The following is a 10,735-nucleotide window of genomic DNA, read 5'->3' on the forward strand; positions in this document are numbered from 1 at the left end:
AGCCTGGCCGGCGCAGCAGTGCCTGTGCCAGATGCAATCCCAACACTGCTCCAACCAGGGCTGCTCCCTGCCCTGCTGCCTCGGGACAGCCAGGAGAGGAAAGGAGGGAGCAGAGCAATCCCTGCGGCACTGCCCCAGCTCAGCCATGGCGTCTGCACAGGTGAGTGCCCCATAACCATATCCCAGTGTCCTCCTGGCATGTGCCATGTCCATGTGCCTCAGGGTGTGCTGGGAGCTGTGCCCTGCCCAGGGGCTGTGCTGGGGGGGCTTGGGGGCTCAGCCATGACATGGCCAAGAGAAGGAGCCAGGGCTGTCAGAGCTGCTGGGGCTTCTGGAGCTCTCTGCACGGGACAAGGAGCTTATTGCAGGGGATAAGGAGCTAATGGGTCCCAAAGCCCATTAAGGCTCCATGGGGCTCCCTGTTACCTGCAATAGGCATGTGCTCACCGGGCTTTCCGTGCTCTAATGCCACACCAGGATTATGCCAAAGCTTTGCCCTACTCCCTCCTGTTAATAATTAACTGGAATTAATGAGATGAAGGGTGGAGAGATGCAGGGAGCGCTGCAGAGGATGCTCCCCTGGCCCATCACCCCAAGGACCTGCTGGTGCCCCTGGAGTAAAGGCAGCACCAAAGCCTCCAGCCCCAGCGTGGGTTCTGCTGCCTGTGTGGCCTTCCTGGGTGTCAGGGAGCTGTAATCATCTTCTCTGGAGTAAAGCAGCTTTCTGCAGCTGCCCTGGGCCGTGAGCAGGGGGTGCCAGGGGCTGCCAGGAGCCATGCGTCCCCTTGAGGACCCTGCTGCTGGGTGGCACTATTTGGTTTCCATTCCCATGGCTTCACCAGCTGCTGGAGGGTCTGAAAGGCCTTGGCCAGGCAGCACCCACTGGCCACATGAATGGGTGGAGGGTGGGAGTCCGATGGGATCCAGTCCCTGTCCTTGGCAGGAGCAGCCAGGACAGCAGGGCCACGGAGCAGCTCTGGCTCAGCCGCGGCTCTCACCTGTAATTGGCACTGAGGGGTTGCTAAATGTAGCAGTGAAGGCTGCTGGCTAATTAGTTTATTCTCTTTCAGTAGCAGCTCAGTGATCTGGGAAAGGCCAGGGCTGGACAGGGGTGTCATTACCTCATTAGGCCAGCTAATGGAGCTGGGAAACACAAACCAGTGCACGCTCCGCTGTGACACAGCAGCCGTGGGTCCGTGAGTCCCTGGTGTGGTACGGGCACCCCTGAACCTGGGAAACCTTCCCGGGGGACAGCGCCGGGCAGCTGCCCTGGCTCCCGGCCCCACGACAGCCCGCTGACCGAGGGAAGTGGCTTTTCCAGAGGCCGTGCGGGTGTGAGCTGGCTGGGGACAGCCTCCCTGTGGAGCTGCAGGCCCGCTATCAGCCAGACGCTCCCACTGCCACAATCGCTGCTTTTGTTTCTGAACTGGGTGGGGAGTGGAAACTCGGCGTCCCTTCCCGTATAAAACAACAGGGGCTCGTCATGCAGGGCCCCAGTGCTTGCAATGGAACTGATGGAGCTCCCACCCCTCTCCATCCCTTCTGCTCTCTGTGGAGCTCTCCATGGAAACGGGATCAGCATCAACCCTGCGAGTCCCAAGCCATGCTGGGTTATCAGGGCTGGGGCTCCGAGCTGACACCAGAACAGTTGTGCCCTCCCCGGCCCAAGAGGATGCCCCGGTCCCTGTGCCCTCCCCGCATTGAGAGGACACTCCGTGCTTGAGGGACCGGTTGGCTCTTCCCTTCCCAGGACCTGCGGTTCCATACAGCAGCAGAGTTCCAGTGCCCGCTGACATCCGAGGGACAGCGGTACAGAACAGGAGAGCTGCACGGCAGCCACTGGGCTGTGCCGATTTTCCCTGTTCCTCCCTGGGTTGCTCCGTGGCTGATGCCGGGAGCGAGGAATGCAGGGCTGGCCAAGCTCCTCCTGCTGCTGCCAGCCCAGCCCAAGGCAGGTATCGCCACCACACCCAGACCTGTGCGGAGAGCCCTGACCCCGACACCCCCAAGCCTGCGCTTGAACCCGGCCTCAGGTGGAGGTGATGCTCCGACGAGGAGGGATAATTACTGGCCCGGGCCATCCTTGCGTGGTCCAGCGGCTCAGCAATTAGCGCTTGGGAGCGGCGGGGAGGAGCTCCTCGTGATCCTTTGTCTCTCGGAGTTTCCCAGCAGAAACTGTTCCCCGTGATTTGCTCTGGAGTGTCGCTGCCCCAGCTGAACCTGTGCGGCAGCTGCTGCCTCACCTGCCCGCAGGTCTGGGCAAAGAAAACACTGGTCCCTCCATAAAGTCAACATCCCAGCAGGCTCTGATTATATCTTGCAAACAGATGCAGTCACACACATCCATGATTTTTTTTTTCACCCATGGAGAATTAATGATAGAGGAAAATTAATTTTTATTAACAACTGTTGTGTCACCAAAAGGGATTTTATTTTTTTTATGAGGGGAAAAACAGTTATGCCAGAGTAATCCCAAACTGGTGCCTCAGCCAGTCCTCTGAGGAGATGGGATCAGTACTCTAGGAGCAGAGGTGAGGGTTGGTGCTGGAAGGAGAAGGTGCAGCAGGACGGAGAGCTTCAGTGGTTGGCTTGTCACCTGTCACCTCTGCTCCATGCCCAGCTCCTGCATCCCTGAGCCCGGGGCAGTGCCGGAGGCTGCAGGAGTGCTGGGCCAGCTGGCGCTGGGAGCACGGCAGGTCTGCCCAGCTGTGACACCAGTGACTGAAGTTTTGGTGGGTGACCTGCAGAGTGTGGGCACCTTGTGTGCCACCCCAGCACCTCCTGCCCTCGCGTGTGGCAGCCAGGAGCTGTCCCCAGCAGAGCTGTAACCAAAGCTGGGAGGTGCCCCCAGTGGTGTCTGGTATGTCCCTGTGGCCTGAGTGGGGAGCAGTGGGAAGAGAGCCCTGCATCCATTGGCATGTTTCTACTTTTAACATGTTAGGGACTGTGTCTGTAACCTGCCCTAATTTTAGGCATTGGTCTCTGGCGCTGAATCCTGCAGGGAAGAATGAGTGCAGGTGTAAAATTAGCTGATTATTCTGGGCTGGCAGTTACCAGTGCCCCACCAGGAAACGTCCAGCACAGCCGTGTGTGTGCTGCTGCCTCCCAGGCAGCCCTGCTCCCACCTTGGGATCAGCCTGCAATCACAATCTTGTTATCCACGTGGAGGTTTTGAGGGGAAGGACACCATTCCTGCATTTAGGAATTGATCCATGTTAGGGGCAGCTAAACAGAGTAGCCTTGCAGTCCCAGTGGTTTGGCCAGGAAGAGGCTGGGAAGCAGAGACTGAACAAGGATAAATGATGCATTTCTAGGCACTGCCGCAGCTGGAGAAGAGATTATGGGAAATAACTAACGTGGAAATGTTAATCAGCATTAGCTGTAGCCCAAATTCCATTAGAGGAATGCTAAACAAAGGGAAGGAAAAGGCTGGGATTAGGGTGGCTTGGCAACAGGCTGTCCTCCCCAAAGTTTGGGTCTTTTGCTCCAGGATTTAAGCTGTTATTTAAACTACAAGTCATTTTCTTTCCCTCCTCAGTGCAAACACCAGTATGTCCAGGTGCAGAGCAGCTGGAACTGGCACACAGTGTGCAGCAGCCTGGAACGCTCCTCTGAGGACACAGCACAGCAGCAGCTCCTGAGTGTGAGCACAAACATCCCTGGCCAGGCTGCTGCAGGCACTGCACTGCCAGGGACCAGGGTGATAGAGAGGCAGTGACCGAGGGGACTGCAGAGGACACAGCCAGGCTGGCCAGCTGAGGGGACTCTGAAAGGACATTTCTTGGGGTTTTGATGTCTCATGCCTGAACATGATCTCCTGAGCTTTTGGGGTTTTAACACTGAATGTTACCTTGTGTTCAAATATTCACTCCCTGGTTTCAGTACTTTTCCCTGCTTGCTTTGTCCTGGCCCTTTTTTACAAGTTTTCAGAGTTAATATTTCTGAAGTAACTCAGGTTCCTCCTGTTCTTTCCCTAAGGAGCCAGGCTGGGAGGGCTGGGGGATTCAGTCCAGAGAAGCGAAGGCTCCAGGAAGATTTTAGAGCCCCTTCCAGCGCCTAAAGGGTCTCCAAGAGACCTGGAGAGGGACTTTGAATGAGGGCCTGGAGGTACAGGACAAGGGGGAGTGACTTCACACAGCTTTAAGGTCCTTTCCAACCCAAACCAGTCCGGAATTCTGTGATCTTGTGTTCTGATTCGAGCTGGAAATGCAGGAGGAGGTGGAGCTGTGGAGTCTGACACAGGGGAAACCCCTAGGGCAGAGTTCATCCCAGTCCAGCAGAACTGGAAAGGGTTTGGGTTCAGCTGTGCCTCTTCCCCCACTTGCACTCTCCTGGAGGGCTGCCGGGCCCTGCAGGGGATGGAGAGGGAGCAAAGATGTGCAGTCACACACGCTGTGATCTCTGCATACAGCTGATTGTTTGAGAGGCTCTTGTGGCAGAGGCCACTCTGGAATGCATCCCAGGCTGGATGTGAGGTGGAATTTGAGTGTGGAAGCTGCCCTGTAGCAGGACAGAAGTTATTTTCTCCATGGAGTTTGCAGATTGCTCATTGCACTTCAGAGACTGAGCAGGCAACTGTGTTCAAAGAACAGAATCCAAGAGCAATGGGCACTGACACTGGCTGAGTCTCAGCCTGCTAAAAGAAGCCCTGAACTGAGGAGCAGGAGCTGCCCCCGCAGCCCGGGAAGCATTCCCAGGTGGGCGCCATCCTGGCGCACTGGAGAGGCTGATGTGGGGACAGTGTCTGGTGCCTGCTCCGGGCACTCACCACACCAAAAGGGCACGGCACAGCACTCCCAGACAGGTTCCCAGGCTGTTTGGGTGCTCTGCCCACGGGTATTTTTTGCCCTCTCTTGAAATGGCAAGACTTTGAGCAAAGCCCTCCTTGAATAGCTCAGGCAGCGCAGATCGGCAGGGAGCCGGCTCAGGTTTCCCAGCTGCCGAACCCATCCAGCAGGTATTTCGGGCAGCCTCGCAGCTTTGTCCAGCAAGCTCTGGGGTGCTGGTGGAATTAGGACACAGTGTGCCGGCCCCTTCTCCCAGGACTGCTCCGGGGGCTGAGGCCTCTGCTCCACAGCGAGATCAGCTCCCGGATTTGCACACAGATTGTTGCCTAGCAGGAGCCGGAGCTCCTTTCCAGAACGAATCCTATTCACAGGAAATTCAGCCCGTTTGCCATCGGCCAGCATCCAAGAGACAGCAGTACCAGCAGACACAGGATTTATTTTGAGTACCATGAACTCAGGGGTGCAGTAACTGGTGTGAGTGACAGCCGTGTGCCAGCCTCGGGTCACCCTGCTCTGCTGTGCCACCCCAGGGGCTGTTCATGCCCCAGTCTCTCTCTCTCTTCTGTGAGCCCAGGCTGGTTTGGCTGTTGCAGGTTCAGCTGCTCCCTCTGAGCAGGCAGGAGTTCAAACCCCACTGCTCAGAGCAGATGGAGAGCAGGGAAGGCCCGGCCAAGATAATGGAGCTAATTTGCGAGGCTCGGGGAGCTGTGTGGGGTTTCTCTGGCTTCAGGAGACGCTGCTGGTTGGGATTACTGTGGGAGATGCTGGGGTTGCTATTATTACACTGCAAATCCTGCATGCCTGGATGGTTGCTAACCTGGGACCCTGCTTGCTTTGCTCCTCGTCATCCTAAAAATGAATCCAGGATCTCTCCGGTGCTGACAGGAGTTCCCAAGAAGAGACAGAGGGTGAGAGAGCTACTGAAGGTCACAAGGCTCCAGTTTCACTGTTCATCCATTCGAGCTTAAACAAGGCTCCGAGCTGCTGATGGTCCAACCCCAGACATCACACACACAAGGATAAGAAGCTGAGGAAGAGCTTTGCCTTTGCTACTGACTCTAAAGCTTTGGAAAGTGCGCCGTGGTTGCCTGGGAGCTCTGGTTTCCAGCGCAGCCGGCCAGCCCAACCGTGAGGATGGAGGGAGATATGCTGATGACAGCAGCTATTTGAAATGTTTTTCCTTGAGCTGGGCTGGCTCCCCACAGATAGAGCATTGTCTCCCTGAAGACCTGTCTGCAGCTCTGCCAGGGCTGTGATGGATTTGCACACTCTGTTGCCACAGAGTCCCGTTTTTCTCTCTCTTTTGCTGCAAATGAAACAGTTAAACTGCAGCATGGTCACTCCCTGGCCAGACTGCTCCGTGCAGGAAGGCATCCAGCTCTGGTTAAGTTCCTTTTGATCTTTACATTCCTTTGGCTCCTTATCACTTCTCCTTATCCCTGCTGTTTGTCCTCCCATTTACCATAGTCCATGGTAAGGCTTTATCTCCAGGATCAAACCAGTCCAGGGGAGATCAGAGTTTCTCCTGACATTGCTCTGTCCCCTGGTGCAGCCCCAGAGGAGCCCTGGTCCGAGGTCCCTTTTGCCTCCCTGTTCAGGAGTTGCATAAGCTCATGGAAAGCCTGCCTGCTCATGCTGATAAACCAAGACAGCAGCAAACTCCACTTCTGTTTGAGGTGAGGGGAACCAGAACCTATTGGCAACAATGTCCTGATGGGAACGTGAGAAGCTTTTGCTATGTCCCTTGCACCCACTTCTGTTTCTAATTCTTCTTCCCACCCTCGGGTGTGACCAGAGCACAGTGACACAGTTCAGTCCGTGTGGGACATGCTGCCTTTGGTTCACTTGGGAACTCAGCTCCCTTGCACTTGCTGGAATGTGCTGCTTAATTAGCACCATTTACCACACAGATACTGCCACCACAGTGAACACCGGCTTGCTGGCTGGCCCTTGAGAGTGAATTTGCTTTCTCTCAGCAGCTGAGGTAGATGCTCAGCAAGGCTTGGAGCCCCAAGAAAAAATGCCTTCACTGTACACCTTCCCCAGTGACATTCCAAAACTTTCTCCTGGCATCTGGAACAAGAGTTTACTGCAGTTCAGAAAATCAAATTCACCACTCCCCTGAAAGCACGTGTGAGTGGGGAAAAACTGAGGAGCTGTTTTCAGTCTTCATTCACAACCTGAACTTTACCCTCTTCTGCTGCCAAAACAGATTCCCTTCCTTTGGGGCGTTTTCTTCTTTTGGGCTGTGTTTTAATCCGCAATGAATCCGCAGGACAGTCTGTTCTGTTGGCTCTCTCGGCAGCAGGCAGCAGCCCTGGTTTCTACACCCACTTCTGACCTGACGTACAGCCTTGGAGAGCCATTCCCCACCTGTCCCGCTCCCAGCGCTGCCCTGCTGGCCGCACACCGCAGCTCCCCAGGAGCTCCTGCCAGGCACGGTTTGTGCACACGCTGGCTCTGGGCACGGCTCCGTGCGCTGGGCGAGCGCTCCCTGTGCCTGTCGGGCACTGCTCTGCAGCAGCCGCGAGCAGCGAGGGAGAACAGCCAAGTTGGCACCGGGCACTCGCTCCTCGAGCTCGGCTCCCGAGAGGTTGGCACACGCTTTGTTTTTCCCGAGCTCGGCCTCAGGCCAGGCGGGCTCAGAGCTCAGTGTGCAAACACTGCTGAGCGCACGTTGCCGTCTAAACACGTTCCCTTCCTCCTCCCTTTCTGGGAACCCAGGATGAGATGGGGTGAAAGGAGTAAGAAGAAAGGAGGTGGTAGTGATGTGGCATCAGGCTCTTCTCCCAGGGAACAACCCACTGGATAAGAGCAAACAGCCTCAGGTTGTGCCACCGGAGGTTTAGGTTGGATATTGAGAAAAATTTCTTCACTGAAAGGGTTATCAAGCTTTGGAAGAGGCTGCCCAGGAAAGTGGTGAAGTCATCATCCCTGGAAGTGTTCAAAAAACCACTTGGATATGACTTTCAAGGAAGAGGTTCAGTGCTGAATACGGTGGTGCTGCATGGTTGACAACCAGACTTAATGAACCTAGAGGTCTTTTCCAGCCTTAACAATTTTGTAATTCCACGATTCTCTAGAGTTTGGACACTGGTTTGCTTTGGCCATGTGCCATTAAACCTTCCCACTGCTTGTCTGTATATCCCTGGGGCCATGTCCCCTCCTCAATCATCAGTGCAGGTTTGTGCACACCTGGCTGGCACACCTGGGGATGGGCAGGAGATGCCCTGGGGAAGGTGGGAGTCAGCCAGGCTCCATGGCCTAGCAGTGACTGTGTGTGTGCTCCTGCCCATGTGGTCACTGCTGCTGCTGGGATGTGCCTGGTGTGTCCCTGGGACCTGGGTCTGAGGGACACTGAACAGACATGTGTGTCCTGCTGGGGACACTGCACGCAGCGTCTCCTGAAGCCAGAGAAACCCCACACAGCTCCCCGAGCCTCGCAAATTAGACACCCCACAGCAACAAGGCCACTCTGTCCTTGCAGTGGAGACTGGGACTCTTCCTGGGCTTAAGAGCAAAGGGAGATAAAATTATATTCTCCTCTCTGTGTGTGCCTGGCATGGGGATTAATTTATCCGCATGATTAAGGCAGCAAGTGATGCAGGAGGTGGCTGGGTAATTTAATGACCCAGGTGGAAATAGAAAGCCAGGAGCGTGTTTCCCTTTCAGTCGTGCTGGGGTTTGATTTTTATGTCCTGTTACAAATGGATTGATAAATGAACCCCCTGGAGAAGTGGAATATATTCACACTGATCTGCTTCTCTGTCATACGAGACTGCTGAGAGCCAGAGCTCGCTGAGCCTCTTTTTGGGGACAGATGTGGCCATGGCCTGTGCAGAGGGGGCTCCCCAGCTCCTGTGTGCCTGCAGGACGGTGTCACTGAGCACAGCTGGAGTCCTGGAGTCACATCCCTATGGATATGGGCCTCACCCACTCAGTCAGTACCACCTCATTTTGTGGAGTGTGTGACCACCTGGCTCTATGATTTTGTGACTGATTCAAAAGCTCTCTGAGTTCTGACTGGGGTAAGAGAATGGCACAAATGCTCTTCCACTGGAGCAGAAACACAGGCTCTGGCACTGTAACTCTGGAAATCCCAGCGTGCTGCAGCAATTCCTTCCTCCTGCCTTGCTGTACAGTTTGGCTCCAATTAGTTGGTCTCGACTGCTACATGTGCAGGCCAGCACCGCTTCTATTTCAGGGGGACTTGCCAGAGATTAATTAGATCCCAGGCCTGCAGAGGACCAGCCAGCACATTTCGTGTGCCATTAACTCGGCACTTATCAGGCGAACATTGTCGGGATAAATCTCCCCTTTGTTGTGCTGCTGTAAGCGAAGGTTGTCACAAAGATGAGCTTTGAGCAGACACAGGGTGATGGTTTGGGAGCTGCATAAGCTGCTCACCGAGCTCAGACGCCAGCCCCGGTCTGCTCACGGAACTGCTGAGGCACAGCATCCACCAGGCCCTGAGTCAGTGCACAGAGATGTGCAGTGTCAGCCATGCTCCAAGGAAACCTGTGCTCTGAAGGGTAAAATCACAGACAGAGAAGGCATGGAGCTGGGGAGAGCGGGGAGCAGATCTCCAGCAGGAGCTCCAGATTTCTGTTTGGAAAGCATGAAGTGACCTTATCTCACCAGCCTCAGGTTGTGCTCTGCTCTTGGTGCCCACGCACTGGGAACACAAACCACAGCGGGCTGGCTTGTCCCAGCTCGTCTCACTTCCAAGAGAGCTGGGAGAATGTCTGGCCAGACAATGAGGGACAGGAGCCAAGAACCAGGAATGGCGTGATGGCAAGAGCAAGACAAAATCAGGGAGCAGAAACAAAAAAGGGGCTTGGAGCAACCTGTGGAAGCTGTCCCTGCCCATGGCAGGGGCTGGAACTGGATGGCCTTACAACCCAGAGCACTCCAGAATTTTATGATTCCATGATAAATCAGCTAGCTAATCATCTAGAGGGGATGGGGCGTGCAGAGGGGTGATGTAGTGGGAACTACACGCCAAGAATCTTAACAGCAGCAGCCTGAATTAATTTGAAGAGCAAAATGAGAAGTCTGGAGAAAAAGCCTGCAGAAGTGTCCAGAATGAGGGAATAGTCCTGGCAGTGTGGTCAGGGAAGGGCCAGACGTGGAATCTGCCCGGACTGCACTGGAACAGCCCAGCCTGGCCTGGCAACTGTGAGGTGAGGTTGGTTAGCTGGGCTCCTGGGGCTGCCACTCACACCGACAACTCAGGCTCCAGAAATTCAACGTGAAACTTCTTGTTCTGGTGCTGACACATAGGGCTGGGAGATGGTGTTCAGATAGGGAACTTCCTGCTTTGACAGCAGGGATAAAATGGGAAGGTTCTGCTCCAGCTGCTCTGGCTGAAGGCTCTACCCTGCACAGAGAGGGCCAGCAAGCACCGTGGTGTGCCCGGGACACGCTTCCCTGGGATGGGCTCCAGCAGGACACAGCTGGATCCCAAGGCTGGATGCCATCCTCTCAGTGCCATCCTCTCAGAGCAGCACTGGCTGAGCCCAAGGCTGGATGCCACCCTCTCAGTGCCATCTTCTCAGTGCCATCCTCTCAGAGCAGCACTGGCTGAGCCCAAGGCTGGATGCCACCCTCTCAGTGCCATCTTCTCAGTGCCATCCTCTCAGAGCAGCACTGGCTGAGCCCAAGGCTGGATGCCATCCTCTCAGTGCCATCTTCTCAGTGCCATCCTCTCAGAGCAGCACTGGCTGAGCCCAAGGCTGGATGCCATCCTCTCAGTGCCATCCTATCAGTGTGAGCCCTCAGCAGAGCCATGGCTCAGCTGGCTGGGGCAAACGTGTGGATGTGTGTGATTATCAGGGGACAGGGAACGGCACCGGGATTGGCCGAGCACTTGGGACTGTTCCGTGCAGCTTCTCGGCACTGACTCGAGAGCAAGGAGCTATTTTTAAGATTCTGCTTTCCCTCGTACT

The sequence above is a fragment of the Serinus canaria genome, chromosome 10, assembly GCF_022539315.1.
Source record: "Serinus canaria isolate serCan28SL12 chromosome 10, serCan2020, whole genome shotgun sequence".
NCBI lineage: Eukaryota > Metazoa > Chordata > Aves > Passeriformes > Fringillidae > Serinus > Serinus canaria.